Source organism: Antechinus flavipes, chromosome X, assembly GCF_016432865.1.
Source record: "Antechinus flavipes isolate AdamAnt ecotype Samford, QLD, Australia chromosome X, AdamAnt_v2, whole genome shotgun sequence".
NCBI classification, from domain to species: Eukaryota; Metazoa; Chordata; class Mammalia; order Dasyuromorphia; family Dasyuridae; genus Antechinus; species Antechinus flavipes.
This window is the reverse complement of record NC_067404.1, coordinates 28,976,872-28,995,888: the sequence shown is the minus strand read 5'-3', so window position 1 is coordinate 28,995,888 and position 19,017 is coordinate 28,976,872.

Genomic DNA, 19,017 nt, shown 5'->3' with positions numbered 1-19,017 from the left:
CTCATCTCCAAAGTCATGATGAGGAAATGAGATATGTAGTTCTCTACCACTATTGTTATTTTATTCAGGAAAGTTACACTATTTTGATATTATAGGGCTAAGAACTCCTCAAACACAAACCTAGCCTAGAAAAGGGTCAAGGAATTATAATTCAAGAATCAAAACAGTACTTGCAACTTCAGCCATGAAAAAGGCTAGTTTTTAGACTCTTTAGAACCATGGGGAAAAGTAATTCCTCTCTCTCTCTCTTTCTCTCTCTCTCTCTCTCTCTCTCTTTCTCTCTCTCTCTCTCTCTCTCTCTCTCTCTCTCTCTCTCTCTTTCTTTCTCTCTCTCTCTCTCTCTCTCTCTCTCTCTCTCTCTCTCTCCTCTCTCTCTCTCTCTCTCTCCATAAAACCTAGAAAGATCTGGATTAAAAATCTCACTCCTGATATATATAGGATGTGAAACTCTAGTCACCACCCTGATCTGGTCTTATCACCTTGTGGCTGAACTCTTGCCATATCCTGCTGATAGAATTCCCTATCACAAATCACTTCCAATTCTAGTCTTTGTTTCATCTGTAAAAGTGATCTTCCCAAAGTACAGATATGATGTTACCTCCTCATCCAATTCAATAAACTCCAGTAGTTCCCTTTCACCCCCAGCATAAAAATTAAACACTCTTTGTTCTAAGCCCTTCAGAATCTTCCTTTCTCTCCTCCTAGCTTACCTTTCCAGGCCCTTCCTTCTCTGCTCTGTGATACAATACCGCTATCCTCCTTTCTATTCATCATGTGAGACATTCTACCTTCTGAATTTGGTCATTTTCACTGGCTTTGCCTTATACCTAGATCTTCTCCCTTTTCATTGCTACCTTCAGGATCCCCTGGTTTCCTTCAAGTCCTTGCTAAAATTTCACCTTTTACAAAAAGCTTTCCTAGAGTATTGTTAATTTTAATACCTTCTTTCTTTTAAAAAAAAATCCTCCAATTTATTTGGTAAATATTTTATTTGTATGTTATCATCCCCATTGTTTCTGTATCTTTAGCCTTTCCTGTACTGCAGCTACAACCCATTCCTGGTGCATAGTAGGTACTTAATAAATATTTACTCACTGACTTTCTTTGGAAACAGTAAGATTTCATGTTGAAATCTCTCTCTCTCTCTCTCTCTCTCTCTCTCTCTCTTTATATATATATATATATGTGTGTGTGTTTGTATGTATGTATGAACATATCCCAATAATCCCTGGAAAGAAACCTTAAATTGATTATAGCTTTTTATTTACAAGATATATGCATGGACAATTTTTCAGCATTGACAACTGCAAAACCTTTTGTTCCAATTTTTCCCCTCCTTCCCTCCACCCTCTCCCCGAGATGGCAGGTTGACTAATACATGTTAAATATGTTAAAGTAATATATGTATACATGTCCATTATTTTGCTGTACAAAAAGAATCGGACTTTGAAATAGTATACAATTAATCTGTGAAGAAAATAAAAAACGCAGGTGGACAAAAATAGAGGGATTGGGAATTCTATATATGGTTCATACTCATTTCCCAGAGTTCTTTTGCTGGTTGTAGCTGGTTCCATTCATTACTGCTCTATTGGAACTGATGTGGTTCACCTCATTGTTGAAGAGGGCCACGTCCATCAGAGTTGATCATCATATAGTATTGTTGTTGAAGTATATAATGATCTCCTGGTCCTGCTCATTTCACTCAGCATCAGTTCATGTAAGTCTCTCCAGGCCTCTTTGAAATCATCCTGCTGGTTGTTTCTTATAGAAGAATAATATTCCATAACATTCATGTACCACAATTTATTCAGCCATTCTCCAATTGATGGGCATCCACTCAGTTTCCAGTTTCTGGCCACTACAAACAGGGCTGCCACAAACATTCCTGCACATATAGGTCCCTTTCCCTTCTTTAAGATCTTTTTGGGGTATAAGCCCAGTAGTAGCACTGCTGGATCAAAGGGTATGCACAGTTTGATAACTTTTTGAGCATAGTTCCAAATTGCTCTCCAGAATGGCTGGATGTGTTCACAATTCCACCAACAATGTATCAGTGTCCCTGTTTTCCCACATCCCCTCCAACATTCCGCATTATCTTTCCCTGTCATTCTAGCCAGTCTGACAGGTGTGTAGTGGTATCTCAGAGTTGTCTTAATTTGCATTTCTCTGAATAATAATGACTTGGAGTATCTTTTCACGTGGCTAGAAATAGTTTCAATTTCTTTCTCTCGGAATTGTCTGTTCATATCCTTTGACCATTTATCAATTGGAGAACGGCTTGATTTCTTATAAATTAGAGTCAATCCTCTATATATTTTGGAGAAGAGGCCTTTATCAGAACCTTTGACTGTAAAAAATGTTTTCTCAATTTATTTCTTCCCTTCTGATGTTGTCTGCATTAGTTTTCTTTGTACACAAGCTTTTTAATTTGATATAATCAAAATTTTCTATTTTGTGATCAATAATGATCTCTCCTTCTTTGGTCATAAATTCCTTCCTACAGGTCTGAGAGGTAAACTATCCCATTTTCTTCTCATTTATTTATAATCTTATTCTTTATGCCTAGGTTGTGAACTCATTTTGACCTTATGTATGTGTATGGTGTTAAGTGTGGGTCAATGCCTAGTTTCTGCCACACTAATTTCCAATTTTCCCAGCAGTTTTTGTCAAACAATGAGTTCTTATCCTAAAAGCTGGGGTCTTTGGGAGAAACCCTAAATTGAAAACTACCAGCAATATTATAATCAAAAATACAAATCTTGAAGGTTAAAAAAATACTGCAGGTATCCACAAAGAGAGTATTAGGATATTAAGGAGGTATGTAGTATTAAGGATTACATAAAAACTTCTACTGTGAAAAGGAGAGAACTTGGAATACACTAATCAGAAAGTCAAAAGATAAAGTTTGGAATTCTATTCACTGTGTGATTACCTTCTCAAAAAAAAAAAAAATGAAAGGGAAAAGAAAAAGTGTCTAATAGAATAGAAGGTAACTATACTGGCTGAAAAATTGAATAGATGACCTTTCTAAACTCTTAAGTTTCTTTAAGTTTGTGGTACTTTAACAGATTCAAAGGCCCCATTATGTGTATTGGGGAAATGAGTGGTTTAAACTCTTGAAATGTTACTTTTTCAGAAACTTTTCATAGGTACTTTTTATTTTCTCTCTCTCTCTTCTTCTATTTCTCTCTCTCTTCCCTACCCCTCAAAAGATCTTTACCATTTATAGTTTAAAAGAAACATTATTACACATAGGTGCCCATGTAGTGTAACAAAATAGAAAAACAAAACTTTGATATTCAGAAATTATTAATTGCCTTATTATTATTTTGAATAAATTGAGATTTAAGGTACTAAATAACAGTAATAATAAATCATGAACAATTATGTAATAAATAATTATTTATACCTTATACAGGTACAGAAGTACTAGATAGACTTTTTAGATATAAACTGAATTGAACTGAAAGAATGCTCTGAAGAAAGCCAGTTTCATAATTTTTAAACTTTAAAGACTCATATTAATTTCTTAATGTTTTCCCACATATAATTTTAATTTTGAAGTAGAACCTTCATTCAGCTTTCATATATCACTTCTTACTCCTGTCACTTTCTTCTTGGACTGAGGAAGGCTAGCTGAGTAGTCCTGATGATTCTTGGGCTTGGGAGAAAAGATGGATGGAAGGCTACATTTTAATGGAAAAGGTAAGCTTAAGGAATAATTTGTTCTCTTCCTCCTTTTCTTTTTCAGGTACCACCAGTGTGACTACTGTCATAAATTCAAGAGGTATCTGAAACAGGTGGTAAGTCACTAATTTTCAAGTCTTTCAACGATGTTGATTGGAAAAATCAAAAAAATTGATTTTTATAAATTGGTATAGTACATTTTGCTACTTGTAAACAAACTGGCTTTAAAACAACAACCTTAGTTTTCAGGGGTAGCCACTGGTCTGTGCAAATACAAAACTTAGATGATTGGACATGTTTGATTACCTAGACTTGAGTAACAAAGTATTTGGGTCAAAAGTTAAAAATAGTTGCGTCTTCAAACACAGACTTGATCAAATATTTTCATGTCCATTTTTTGAGACTATTTAGGTCTTATCTTTGTGTCTATTTTATAATCTGAAAATCCTTCTACCATTTGTTTGGAAACTTAAATCAAAGTGACTCAGAAAATATAGTTTGTTTGTATGATATCCTGAATGATTTTCCACTTTTTCGTAGTTGAGCAGATTATTATTCCTATTTAAAGGGAGTGATTTTTTAGAACATAGTATATTATCTGAACACAAATGAAATTTAGTACTATACTTTAGTGTTTAAATGCAGCTGAAAATCAGATTATCGGTGATGTGATAAAGATCTCTAAGCAAAAAATGGGGTAGCTTCAAGAAGAGTTGAGCAAGCTTCAGGAAATCACTGATACAGATGCAGATGAAAATAAACCACCAAGTGAATACTGGTGAGGCTGAGAAAAGCTGATGGACATAATGGAAGGATAAAGCACTAAGGGTAAGAGGGATTTGTTAAGTGGAGTTTTGGGGAATTGCTTTTGGGGGAAAATATTTGGTTAAGCTAAGATTGCTACTTCAGAGAAGTGACAATTTCACATTTATTTGGGAAGATGACTTGTGAAGTTAGAAAAAAAAGAGAACATGATAAGAGATTTTTGTAGAAAGGAAGACAGGCAAGTGTGTTCCTTGATTCATTCTCTCCATAGTTTCATCCAACATCACTGAAGAGGTAAGGAAATGGCAGACTTGCTGAGAATCAGTTGCTAATAAAACCTCTGTAAGCATCTAGTACAAAACCAAAGCAAGAGAGAGTAGTTGACATATATGAGTAGTTACAGAAAATGCTCTTACAGAGAGTGGGTGGTAGAAATACTGATAGCTGTCTTATGGTGAATTGTGGAGCAATTTAAATTCTGTGCTTGAATAGTATAGATCAATAATCACCCCAAATGTAGCCAGGGATTAAAATCCAATCTTCTATTGTCTCTTCCAAAATAGCCTGCTAAGCTTTCCTTGGTTCCGACAGCTCTTATTGCTAGTCCTTTGCCTCTGCAAGCTTCAGCCTCCAGCTCTCTCTGAATCCTGGCTCTGAATCTTCTCATCTGACTTCTGGCTCTCAATTTCTTCAACTGAACTCCTCACTGAAGCTCTAATAGCTTCTTATATATGATCTCTTAAAGGTGTGAACCCAAAGGTTGACTCCTCCTCTGAGAGAGTGGGATTGTGGGAAGTGTAAACTTGTGAATCTCATACTGAATCCTGAAATCTCCCAGACTTGTGAACTAATGTGTGAGCTAATGTGTGAACTCTCAAAGGTGTAAACGTAAGCATTGTTTCTATCAATTCCAGTGACTTAACACCTTGTTTCAAGTTCTGGCCCATAACAATATGGTACAAGTAAAGTGAATTAGAGGCATTAAAGGCATTCTCTGATTGTTCTCCAGCTTAGAAGCAGGGTGGAAAGATAAATTAGGTCATAATGCTATTAGTATTTTGGGATTACCCTCATATTGTTTATTCTCTTTTATAAATTAATATTGTATTGATACATTTTTCCTGCTTCTACTTCCTTGTGTGACTGTACCTCTCCTGCATAATCCTCCCATCCAAACAAAGAGTGTATAGGTAAGTAAAGCTAGTCAAAATATTTTTCATATCTTCCAATGTGTGCCTCACCCTCTTTGCTGAGAGAATGGTATGATTCACTGTTGTTTCTCTTAATAGTAAAACACTTTTATTTTGTTTTCCTATGTAGATACTAGAGTTAGAATTCTGTTTCAGGAAAGATACATAATTTTAGTTGAGTTGAAGCAGTATGGTGTAGTGGAGATTTGTCAAACATTCTCCCTGCCAGCAGCATGCAAACCACAACTCCCCCCTCCCCAACCAAACCAAATATAATTTAAATTTGAAAATATTTAATAAAATAAGAATTCAATCGAACATATATGATGTTAATATGCAGTTTTCTCAGTCAGTATGTGATGTTAGGGGATCTTTATGTACAGTGTTACAAGCACTATCATCAAATTCATCGTGCGACTTCAGGACATCATTTGTAATGTGTCAATAACATGTTCCTGAAAAATTTGGCTTGTGAATTTTCATACTTTTTTCAATCCATTTCAGATAAACTTCAAATCATCTATAACTTATGCAATAATTATAGTGTTCCAAGACTTTAGAGTAATCACATCATCAGTAATATTTATTACACCATTGAATACTGTCTGATGAAATAGATATGAATAGAAGTAAAAGTGTAACAAGCCTTCTGTTTACTATCTGATGCTTACTATTTTGTATCACCTTGGGCACGTCATTTAATCTCCTTGGGCCTCACCTCTGAAACGTGGCTGTTGAGCCAGATGGTGTCTGAGGCTCCTTCCAGCTCAAAAACTATAATTTGTTCAGTGACCAAATCATAAACCTGTCAGAATGGAAACATTACCTTGTTAAACTAGCTTCTTGTTAGAATCTAGTACTCCTCTGTAAGATACCAAAATAAAGCTGTATTTAAAAAGTAAATAGTTCTATTTAGTAAAACATGTTTAATTTAGAGTTTGCCTTTCTCTGAAGAATTACTCAACACATGAAGTTGGCATCCCATCCCAGACAATTGTCCAACCTTTATTTGATTATAGTTCTGAGGTCTCTTTTCAGTAAATCAAGTGTCACTTGAATTACCAGCAGACGGACAACATTATAAGCTGATCATGTTAGTTTGTTCTAAGAAAAAGAAAATGTCAGGTTTTCTACCCCCAAACCCTAGATTCTTAGCAATAATCTGTTACTGACATTGAATCCAGAATAAGTCAAAACTCGGCTAAGTACCTACACAGATATTCTTTTCATTTATTTATTTATTTATTTATTTAATAATAATTTTTTATTGACTGAATCCATGCCGGGGTAATTTTTTTTACAACATTGTCCCTTGCACTCGCTTCTGTTTTGATTTTTCCCCTCCCTCCCTCCACCCCCTCCCCTAGATGGCAAGCAGTCCTATATATGTTGGATATGTTGCAGTATATCCTAGATACAATAAATGTTTGTAGAACCGCGCAGTTCTCTTGTTGCACAGGGAAAATTGGATTCAGAAGGTAAAAACAACTCGGAAAGAAAAACAAAAATGCAAATAGTTCACATTCGTTTCCCAGTGTTCTTTCTTTGGGTGTAGCTGCTTCTGTCCATCATTTATCAATTGAAACTGAGTCTTTGTCAAAGAAATCCACTTCCATCAAAATATGTCCTCATACAATATCGTTGTCGAAGTGTAAAGTGATCTCCTGGTCCTGCTCATTTCACTCAGCATCAGTTCATGTTAAGTCTCTCCAAGCCTCTCTGTATTCATCCTGCTGGTCATTTCTTACAGAACAATAATATTCCATAACATTCATATACCACAATTTACCCAGCCATTCTCCAATTGATGGGCATCCATTCAATTTCCAGTTTCTAGCCACTACAAACAGGGCTGCTACAAACATGTTGGCACATACAGGTCCCTTTCCCTTCTTTAGTATCTCTTTGGGATATAAGCCCAGAAGTAACACTGCTGGATCAAAGGGTATGCACAGTTTGATAACTTTTTGGGCATAATTCCAGATTGCTCTCCAGGATGGTTGGATTCGTTCACAGTTCCACCAACAATGCATCAGCTACACAGATATTCAAAGTAGCTTGTGGTCTAGTAAGGAATACAGGAGAAACATAAATGGACCTTTAAAAATCAAGAGATTAGAACTCTTTAGGAAAAAAAAGAAACATTAAGTGCTAACTAATAAGGTATATTAAAATCTGTAGAGATTGTTTATTAGGGTAACTGATATGACTGTTGGAGATTGTCTCAAAAGAGTAGGATGTTGTTTTCTTTTGAAATCAAGATGATTTTTTTTTAGTCAAATGGAGTAGTTTATGAGAAAGGGCTACCACAGTTCTTTGGTGATGGACAGTGTGAGCTTGTGTAGTGTATGGAGAATGGTAAGAAGGTAAGAAAAGGTAGGACATGAAGGAAATCACCATCAGAAGATTTTGAAGCCTATGAATTGGAGTGTTGTGCTTGTGGTAATCGAGTGTCATCGTAGTGTTTTATTCCTATGTTTGATAGAATGAGGCAGAAGTCCTCAGGGATGTACACTTACAGTTCGGGTCAGTATCTTTCTGTACTTTCCCATTGTGTTTGATTTTCTTACATCCATAGTGATGTGTCATGAGCAAATGCTTTCATGGTTTAGAACTCAGTAAAATTATGATGTAGTTGAAAGAACAGTGAACTTGAGTTCAGAGATTCAGGTTTGAATTCTGACTTTACTATTGAATGACTGAGTGATCTTGGACAAGTCTCTTGAATTCTTTTGGTTTCCTTGTCTTGTAAAATTGGAAGAATGTTCCTTATCCTATCTCCTTTACAGGATTGTTGTAAAAATTGCATGTGAAAATGATTTGTAAATTATAAGGTGTTAATAAGAAGACATACCTCTTAAGCAAATCTTTTGGCTTAGGACTTAGTAAATGAGGGACACGATCACAGAATATTTTAATAATGTAACATCTCTGTCACAGTATTGACTTTGCTTTGATATTTTACAATGAACAGAAAATTAATTCCTCGAGTAATTTCTTACCGGGCTTTATAAATACTATTGATAATATTGTTTGAAAGATGAACTTTGTGATTTGGCATTGTAGGGCTGACGTAAGTCAACTCATTGGCAGAAATTGGATATATTATATATGTTTGTGTCTTATTTCTAAGAAATCTGTAGGTATTCTAAATAACACTTAAAACATTCTAGGTAGAAGATGGCAGAGAGGAGGCACTCTGCTGTGTAACCTCCACGTTTTTCTCTCACTATCCATTTCATTTCATGCCTCTGAATTAATGCTCGACTGAAAAAAACCATACAATTAGTTATCAAGAGAAACCATCCTTGAGACTCGTCAAGAAAGGTCTGTTTTTGCGTGAGGGTGGGGACGGTTATTAGATTGGAAGCAAGCTGCAGGCAACAGCGGCAGCGAGAGCACGGAAGGCGGCTCGGAAGGCGGCTCAGAGCCAAGCAGAGCGGAGAGGGGGTGGGGTGTGATCGCAGCCGTCTCTGCGGGGAGAGCTTTGCTACAGGATTAGATACTTTGCTCCATCAGCGAGTCAGCAGCCCAGCAGAGAAGCTAAAAACACCGAGGGTGAAGAATACAACCCCAAACAGCTGGAGTCTCTCGGGACCTGGCCACCCCTCCCCCACAGTGTCTCAGCATGCTCTCAGATCTCAGAGCGCAGGCAATGCAGCACAGTAGGACCCGTGCCTCACGGCTACCCTGCCCCTCCCCCAAAGAAAGCAGCCTCCATTCAAGGGTTTTTTTCTTCTGTTTCTTTGATAGTTTGTCTTTGATTATTAGACAGAATGAGCAAGAAACTGAAAAAGACTTTAACCCTTGACAGCTTCTATACAGATAAAGAGCAGACTCCAAATCCTGAGGAGACTAAAAACAAACAGTCCCCAGGTGAATCCCCAAAGGAGGAGATCATCTGTTCCTCAGCACAGATGAATCTCATGGAGGAAATTAAAAAGGCTCTCACAAGGGAGCTAGAAGAAAAATGGGAAAAGGAGAGGGAGGCTTGGCAAAAGCAGAGTGAGGCTTTGCAAAAGGAGAGGGAGACTTGGCAAAAGAACCTGGAGAAGTCAGTTAAAGAGAGAGTGGATAAAGAAATACAATCCTTGAAAAATAGGATTGGTGAACTGGAAAACAAAATTGGCGAAATGGAAAAAAATTCCACAGAACAAAAGAACTCAATTGGACAATTAGAAAAAGATCTTTAAAAAGTGAGTGAAGAAAATACTTCACTGAAAATCAGGGTCGAACAATTGGAATTGAATGACTCGAGGAGACAAGAAGAATCAGTCAAGCAAATCCAAAAAAATCAAACAATGGAAAAGAATGTGAAATACCTTCTGGGGAAGACAACAGACCTGGAAAACAGATCCAGGAGAGACAATCTGAGAATCATTGGACTTCCAGAAAAACATGATGAAAAAAAGAGCCTGGACACTATTTTCCAGGAAATTATCAAAGAGAACTGCCCAGAAGTCTTAGAAACAGACAGTAAAATAGACATTGAAAGAATTCATCAATCCCCTACTGAAAGGGATCCTAAAATCAAAACTCCAAGAAATATAGTGGCCAAATGCCAGAACCCTCAGACAAAGGAAAAAATATTGCAAGCAGCTAGAAAAACCCAATTCAAGTATCGAGTAGCCACAATAAGGATCACCCAGGATCTGGCAGCATCCACATTAAAGGATCGAAGGGCCTGGAATATGATATTCCGAAAGGCTAAGGAACTTGGTATGCAACCAAAAATAACTTACCCAGCGAGATTGAGCATCTTTTTCCAGGGAAGAAGATGGACATTCAACGAAGTAAGTGAATTTCACCTATTTTTGATGAAAAAGCTAGAACTTAACAAAAAATTTGATCTACAAGTACAGAACTCAAGAGAAATCTAAAAAGGTAAAGATTAATCTTGAGAACTATATTTCGGCTATAAAGATGTATAAAGAATACAGATATACCTTGTTCTAGAAACTAGATGTGGAAAGGACATTGTACCAGAAAAAGGGGAAAGTGGGGGTACTACATTTCATGAAGAGGCAAAGAAAACCTATTATATCTGAGAGAAAGAATGGAGAGGGATGAATATAGTGAGTATTTTACTGCTTTCAGAATTGGCTTTAAGAGAAACATTTTAGACATATTCAATCTATGGTGCAACTTCTCCCACCTCATTGAAAAGTGAGAAGGGAAAAGTGAAAAGGGAAGGAATAAGCTAAGTGGAAGGGAATACGGTCACTGGGAGGGAAAGGGGTAAGATAGGGAGAGGAACTCTAAGGGGGTGGAAGGGATACTAAAAAGGGAGAACTGTGAGAAGCAAGTGATGCTCACAAGCATACTGGGAAGTGGGATAAGGGGGTAAGAAGGGAGAAAAGCATAAACCGGGGTTAACAAGATGGCAAGTAATACAGAAATGGTCATTTTAACCATAAATGTGAACGGGGTAAACTCCTCCATAAAGAGGAAGCGGTTAGCAGAATGGATTAAAAGCCAGAATCCACAATATGTTGTTTACAGGAAACACACCTGAAGCAGGGAGATACATGCAGGTTAAAGGTAAAAGGTTGGAGCAAAATCTACTATGCTTCAGGTGAAGTCAAAAAAGCGGGGGTAGCCATCCTGATCTCAGATCAAGCTAAAGCAAAAAATGATCTAATCAAAAGAGATAAGGAAGGGCACTATATCTTGCTAAAGGGTAGAATGAATAATGAAGCAGTATCTATATTAAACATATATGCACCAAGTGGGGTAGCATCTAAATTCTTAAAAGAGAAATTAAGAGAGCTGCAAGAAGAAATAGACAGTAAAACTATAATAGTGGGAGATCTCAACCTTGCACTCTCAGAATTAGATAAATCAAACCACAAAATAAATAAGAAAGAAGTCAAAGAGATAAATAGAATACTAGAAAAACTAGATATGATAGATCTCTGGAGAAAATGTAATGGGGACAGAAAGGAATACACCTTCTTTTCAGCAGTTCATGGAACTTATACAAAAATTGACCATATATTAGGACATAAAAACCTCAAACTCAAATGCAGTAAGGCAGAAATAGTGAATGCATCCTTTTCAGACCATGATGCATTGAAAATTACATTCAATAAAAAGCCACAGGAAAGTAGACCAAAAAATAATTGGAAACTAAATAATCTCATACTAAAGAATGATTGGGTGAAACAGCAAATCATAGACATAATTAATAACTTCACCCAAGAAAACGATAATAATGAGACATCATACCAAAATGTATGGGATGCAGCCAAAGCGGTAATAAGGGGAAATCTCATATCTCTAGAGGCCTATTTGTATAAAATAGAGAAAGAGAAGGTCAATGAATTGGGCTTGCAACTAAAAATGCTAGAAAAGGAACAAATTAAAAACCCCCAGTCAAACACTAAACTTGAAATTCTAAAAATAAAAGGAGAGATCAATAAAATTGAAAGTAAAAAAACTATTGAATTAATTAATAAAACTAAGAGTTGGTTCTATGAAAAAACCAACAAAATAGACAAACCCTTAGTAAATCTGATTAAAAAAAGGAAAGAGGAAAATCAAATTGTTAGTCTTAAAAATGAAAAGGGAGAACTCACCACTAACGAAGAGGAAATTAGAGCAATAATTAGGAGTTACTTTGCCCAACTTTACGCCAATAAATTCGACAACTTAAATGAAATAGAAGAATACCTCCAAAAATATAGCTTGCCCAAACTAACAGAGGAAGAAGTAAATATCCTAAACACTCCCATCTCAGAAAAAGAAATAGAACAAACTATCAATCAACTCCCTAAGAAAAAAGCCCCAGGACCAGATGGATTTACATCTGAATTCTATCAAACATTTAAAGATCAATTAACTCCAATGCTAAATAAACTATTTGAAAAAGTAGGGATTGAAGGAGTCCTACCAAACTCCTTTTATGACACAGACATGGTACTGATACCTAAACCAGGTAGGCTGAAAACAGAGAAAGAAAATTATAGACCAATCTCCCTAATGAATATTGATGCTAAAATCTTAAATAAAATATTAGCAAAAAGATTACAGAAAATCATCCCCAGAATAATACACTATGACCAAGTAGGATTTATACCAGGAATGCAGGGCTGGTTCAATATTAGGAAAACTATTAACATAATTGACTATATCAATAACCAAACAAACAAAAACCATATGATCATCTCAATAGATGCAGAAAAAGCATTTGATAAAATCCAACATCCATTCCTAATAAAAACACTTGAGAGCATAGGAATAAAAGGACTTTTCCTTAAAATAGTCAGGAGCATATATTTAAAACCTTCAGTAAGCATCATATGCAATGGGGAAAAACTGGAACCTTTCCCAGTAAGATCTGGAGTGAAGCAAGGTTGCCCACTCTCACCATTATTATTCAATATTGTATTAGAAACACTAGCCTCTGCAATAAGAGTCGAGAAAGAGATTAAAGGAATTAGAGTAGGCAATGAGGAAACCAAACTATCACTCTTTGCAGATGATATGATGGTATACCTAGAGAACCCCAGAGATTCTACTAAAAAGCTATTAGAAATAATTCATAATTTTAGCAAAGTAGCAGGATACAAAATAAATCCCCATAAATCCTCAGCATTTTTATACACCACCAACAAAATCCAAGAACAAGAGATACAAAGAGAAATTCCATTCAAAATAACTGTTGATAGCATAAAATATTTGGGAATCTATCTACTAAAGGAAAGTCAGGAATTATTTGAGCAAAATTACAAAAAAGTTTCCACTCAAATAAAGTCAGACTTAAATAATTGGAAAAATATTAAGTGCTCTTGAATAGGCCGAGCAAATATAATAAAGATGACAATACTCCCTAAACTAATCTATCTATTTAGTGCTATACCAATCAGACTTCCAAGAAAATATTTTAATGATTTAGAAAAAATAACAACAAAATTCATATGGAACAATAAAAAGTCGAGAATCTCAAGGGAATTAATGAAAAAAAATCAAATGAAGATGGCCTAGCTGTACCTGATCTAAAATTATATTATAAAGCAGCAGTCACCAAAACCATTTGGTATTGGCTAAGAAATAGATTAGTTGATCAGTGGAAAAGGTTAGGTTCACAAGACAGAATAGTCAACTATAACAATCTAGTGTTTGACAAACCCAAAGAATCTAACTTTTGGGATAAGATTTCATTATTTGATAAAAACTGCTGGGATAATTGGAAATTAGTATGGCAGAAATTAGGCAAGGACCCACACTTAACACCATATACCAAGATAAGATCAAAATGGGTCCATTATCTAGGCATAAAGAACGAGATTATAAATAAATTAGAGGAACATAGGATAGTTTATCTCTCAGACTTGTGGAGGAGAAAGAAATTTGTGACCAAAGATGAACTAGAGACCATTACCGATCACAAAATAGAAAATTTTTATTATATCAAATTAAAAAGCCTTTGTACAAACAGAACAAATGCAAACAAGATTAGTAGGGAAGCAACAAACTGGGAAAACATCTTTACAATTAAAGGTTCTGATAAAGGTCTCATTTCCAAAATATATAGAGAACTGACTCAAATTTATAAGAAATCAAGCCATTCTCCAATTGATAAATGGTCAAAGGATATGAACAGACAATTTTCAGATGATGAAATTGAAACTATTACCACTTACATGAAAGAGTGTTCCAAATCACTATTGATCAGAGAAATGCAAATTAAGACAACTCTGAGATATCACTACACACCTGTCAGATTGGCTAAGATGACAGGAAAAAATAATGATGAATGTTGGAGGGGATGCACTGATGCATTGTTGGTGGAGTTGTGAACGAATCCAGCCATTCTGGAGAGAAATCTGGAATTATGCCCAAAAAGTTATCAAACTGTGCTTATCCTTTGATCCAGCAGTGTTTCTATTGGGCTTATACCCCAAAGAGATACTAAAAAAAGGAAAGGGACCTATATGTGCCAAAATGTTTGTAGCAGCCCTGTTTGTAGTGGCTAGAAACTGGAAAATGAATGGATGCCCATCAATTGGAGAATGGCTGGGTAAATTGTGGTATATGAATGTTATGGAATATTATTATTCTGTAAGAAATGACCAACAGGATGAATACAGAGAGGCTTGGAGAGACCTACATGGACTGATGCTAAGTGAGATGAGCAGAACCAGGAGATCATTATACACTTCGACAACGATATTGTATGAGGATGTATTCTGATGGAAGTGGATTTCTATGACAAAGAGACCTAACTGAGTTCCAATGGATAAATGTTGGACAGAAACAGCTACACCCAAAGAAGGAACACTGGGAAACGAATGTGAACTATTTGCATTTTTGATTTTCTTCCCGAGTTATTTTTACCTTCTGAATCCAATTCTCCCTGTGCAGAGGGAGAACTGTTTGGTTCTGCAAATATCTATTATATCTAGGATATACTGCAACATATTTAACATATATAGGACTGCTTGCCATCTTGGGGGGGGGGGTGGAGGGAGGGAGGGGAAAAAACGAAACATAAGGGAGTGCAAGGGATAATGTAAAAAATTATCCTGGCATGGATTCTGTCAATACAAAGTTATTATTAAATAAAATTAAATTAAAAAAAAACATTCTAGGTATTTAATGTTGACAGTAAGCTATGAGACTTCCTTTCTTCAAGGTCATTTTCTTAATACTTTTGATTCTTATCATATAAAGGAGATATTTCCACATGAGTGATTTAGTTGCCAAAGAAGATTACCAAGTGATCTCATAATTATCTTATGGTCAAGGGCTATAATTGTTGAGTCCCTGTTTCTTAATAGCATCCCCCTCACTCTTTCAAGATACCCACAGGTCTCTGCAACCTGCAGAAAATAGGATGGCACCTCGAGAAATAGGTCAGCAGCCTTCTTTTTGTCTTAGGGTTTTCTCCTCCTAACTCTTCTTACGAAAACTTTCTCTGGAGTTTCCTTTACACTTTTGTTTCCTCATATCTCTTTACTTTCACTGGCTACTTAAGTCAATCTCATTTTATTTCTCAATCGTATTCTAATTTACTATTCCACCAAATCTCTTGTTCTGATTTCTGTATATAGCACTCTTTCCTTTTGTACTTGCTTAGTCTATTTCTGTTTAGGTGATTTGATTTAGATACTTTACCTATACAACTTAAGTTTACAGGGTCACTTCAAACTTGCTTCAGTGTAGCTTATTCTCTAGTAGGTGAATCAGCTTCAATAGGAGAATTGAATGTAGCCTCTCACAACTTCCAGGAAGGGAGAGAGGTTGTTTGTACTTAACCTTATTCTGTAAATCTCCAAAATCTACTAAACTCTTTTAGCAGTTACTGGAATTTAGAAGTTTACAGTAAAGATATTACATTTCAGTTACAAATTTTAGTCTCTAGTTTCCAATGCTGTAAATTTCCATAAACCTGGAAAAATGTTCCTTCTTTTTCTTGTCTTTATCTCTAGTCTTCCGCTTGCACTAGGTTGTAAAAGCAAAGAGAAAGAATAAGTTACAGCTTTTCCTTCTCATCTCCTACTGAAAGACTAATCAGAAATCAGTGAGAATCCCTGTTTAATATTATCCACAGCTGGGAGAGCTGTTTTGAGTCATCATTAGCCTTCCTCACATTTCTAGCTCCCCTTCTGTGTTATCTCATAGCAGTTTTTTTTGTTTGTTTGGGTTTTTTTCCCTAGGGGTTGGGGGTCGTGATAAAGCATTCTCCTTGAGTCCTCCAAGGCTTAAAACACCAGTAACAATCAAACCAATCTTGCATTCGCGAGAGAACTTCTGAAGTGGAAGTCCCATCAAGACCACCTCACTGCCCTTTCTTGGGGCCCCCAAAATCTTTACTTCCTTCCCTGTTTATTCCCTATAAAAGTGTTACCTTAAGAGTGCTCTAGTCATTCATTTTCTCTTCTAGTCTCTAGGTTTTTCTTCAAGTTTGATTTTCAAAATGCATGGTTAATAATAATCAAAAGTCCAATATCTGATCAGATTCCACCGCCCCCCAGTTATAAATTTAGGTCATTTGTGTTGGATGTTCCCTGTCAAACTGGCAGTTTTTTCCCCCTTTCCCCCAAGGTTTTTAATGCCTTGCCTAATAGTGTTAAAGAGAAAGCTATCCCAACAAGATTAGGGTCCCCCAGTGGGTGTGGTAGCTTTGGGGAAAGAATTTGCACACTCAGTTTCTCTCCAAGTTAAGGGGCAAAGATTTATTACGCTGCTTGACTGTGTGCTAAAGTTCCAAAGGAGTTGAGCAAAGAGTCAGAATCAAGATAATTTTATGGGAAAGAGAAACAAAGATTAGGTTGATATGCTAATATTATGGTCTAGAGGTACAGTTGCAGAGCTGTGGGGGTTCTACAACTTACAGACCAACAGAATCAGTATTGAATTTATACTGTTGGCCAGCATTGTTTATGACTTTCCCAAGGTCATGCAGCCTTAGGGCTTGACCAGCCTTGCCACTTTCTCATACCTCTTCAGTGGGAGTCACTTTTTTGTTCCTGGGCAGCCTCATGTTGAGTAAGGACCCATACTTACAAAACTGAGATTTTTCATTTCTCCATTTCTCTACTCCATTTCTTTTTTATTATTATTACAGGTTTTTATTTACAAGATATATGCATGGGTAATTTTTCAGCATTGGCAGGTGCAAAACCTTTTGTTCCAATTTTTCCCCTCCTTCCTCCCACCCCCTCCCTGAGATGGCAGGTTGACCAATACATGTTAAATATGTTAAATACGATATATGTATACAAGTCCATACAATTATTTTGCTGTACAAGAAGAATCAGACTTTGAAATAGTGTACAATTAGCCTGTGAAGGAAATCAGAAATGCAGGTGGACAAAAATAGAGGGATTAGAAATTCTATGTAGTGGTTCACACTCATTTCCCGGAGTTCTTTCACTGGGTGTAGCTGGTTTAGTTCATTACTGCTCCATTGGGACTGATCTGGTTCATCTCATTGTTGAAGAGGGCCACGTCCATCAAAACTGGTCATCATATAGTATCGTTGTTGAAGTATATAATGATCTTCTGGTCCTGCTCATTTCACTCAGCATTGGTTCATGTAAGTCTCTCCAGGCCTTTCTGAAATCATCCTGCTGGTCATTTCTTACAGAACAATAATATTCCATCACATTCATATACCACAATTTATTCAGCCATTCTCCAATTGATGGGCATCCACTCAGTTTCCAGTTTCTGGCCACTACAAAGAGAGCTGTCACAAACATTCTTGCACATACAGGTCCCTTTCCCTTCTTTAAGATCTCTTTGGGATATAAGCCCATCTACTCCATTTCTTGATGCATATATGAGAATCAGTCTTATGTTCAGGACTTATTTCTTCTTATCCATCTTGAGTTTTCCAGAGTCAGAATATCTGTTCCTTCATGGCCAGCTAACTGCCCATTCAGGTGGGGGGGGGGTAATAGGAGTCCACTTTGGCCCATAGCTAGGCAGTGCCTGAGATTTTGGCGGGCTCAATGCGATTTGTTTAAAAAAGAGAGAGAGAGAAAATCTATGTCCAGACCTTTGCCCTGGTAAAAGAGCCAAAACTCAGGATGAGAAAATTTTAAAGTGTTTATTAAAAATGCTAAGGCTGAAACCCATCAATAAGGGAGCAATCAATGGGCATTCAAACAATGGATGCTTTTAAAGACTACTTTTCTGATAGTTACAGCTCTGCAAATGGTGATGGGCCATTCTATGCCTGCTGCTCAGCCATTATCACAACATATAAGGAAATGAGATTAGAGATGGGGGGGGGAAGGTTGTGAAGAAAGAGATGAGAAGACCATGTGACTATTTCCTGACTATCAAGTAATTCAGAGGACTAGTATATTGCCAGAGAAATTGAGGTAAGACAGAGATTAGTTTTTAATCTTTTTAATGTGGAGAGTTTAGGCTAGCCAACTGAATCGAACTCATGTTCAAAAATCATTCAGTCCCAAGGAACTGAAACAGGGAACATTTATAATTACAGTTTGCAAAGCTAAAAACAGCTTATAGGGGAAACAAAGGCAGATAAGGGGGGCAAGGACACTAGAAGAGCTGACAAGCCATAATGCCAGGAAAGGATCATAACTTAACCTGACAGCTTAAGGGTCAAAATAAGAAGGTTGAGGGCAGGAGAGAGTGGGGCGAGGTATAATACTCAAATGGAAGAGAATTATCCTAACAAGGATTGAGATAAGGCATCTGGATTTTATGATACAACGGAATATAAAATGGCCAGAGCTTCAAGGTTTTTCCTGACTCAATTCTCCCAGTCCTCATGGCAAGAAAGGGGAGTGGCTATAATAATTTTATTCAAGGCATAACACTGGTAGGAGATGGGATTGAACTACCTGCAGAATGGCTAATTCCTCTCCCAGTCTGCTGATTATATACTGTA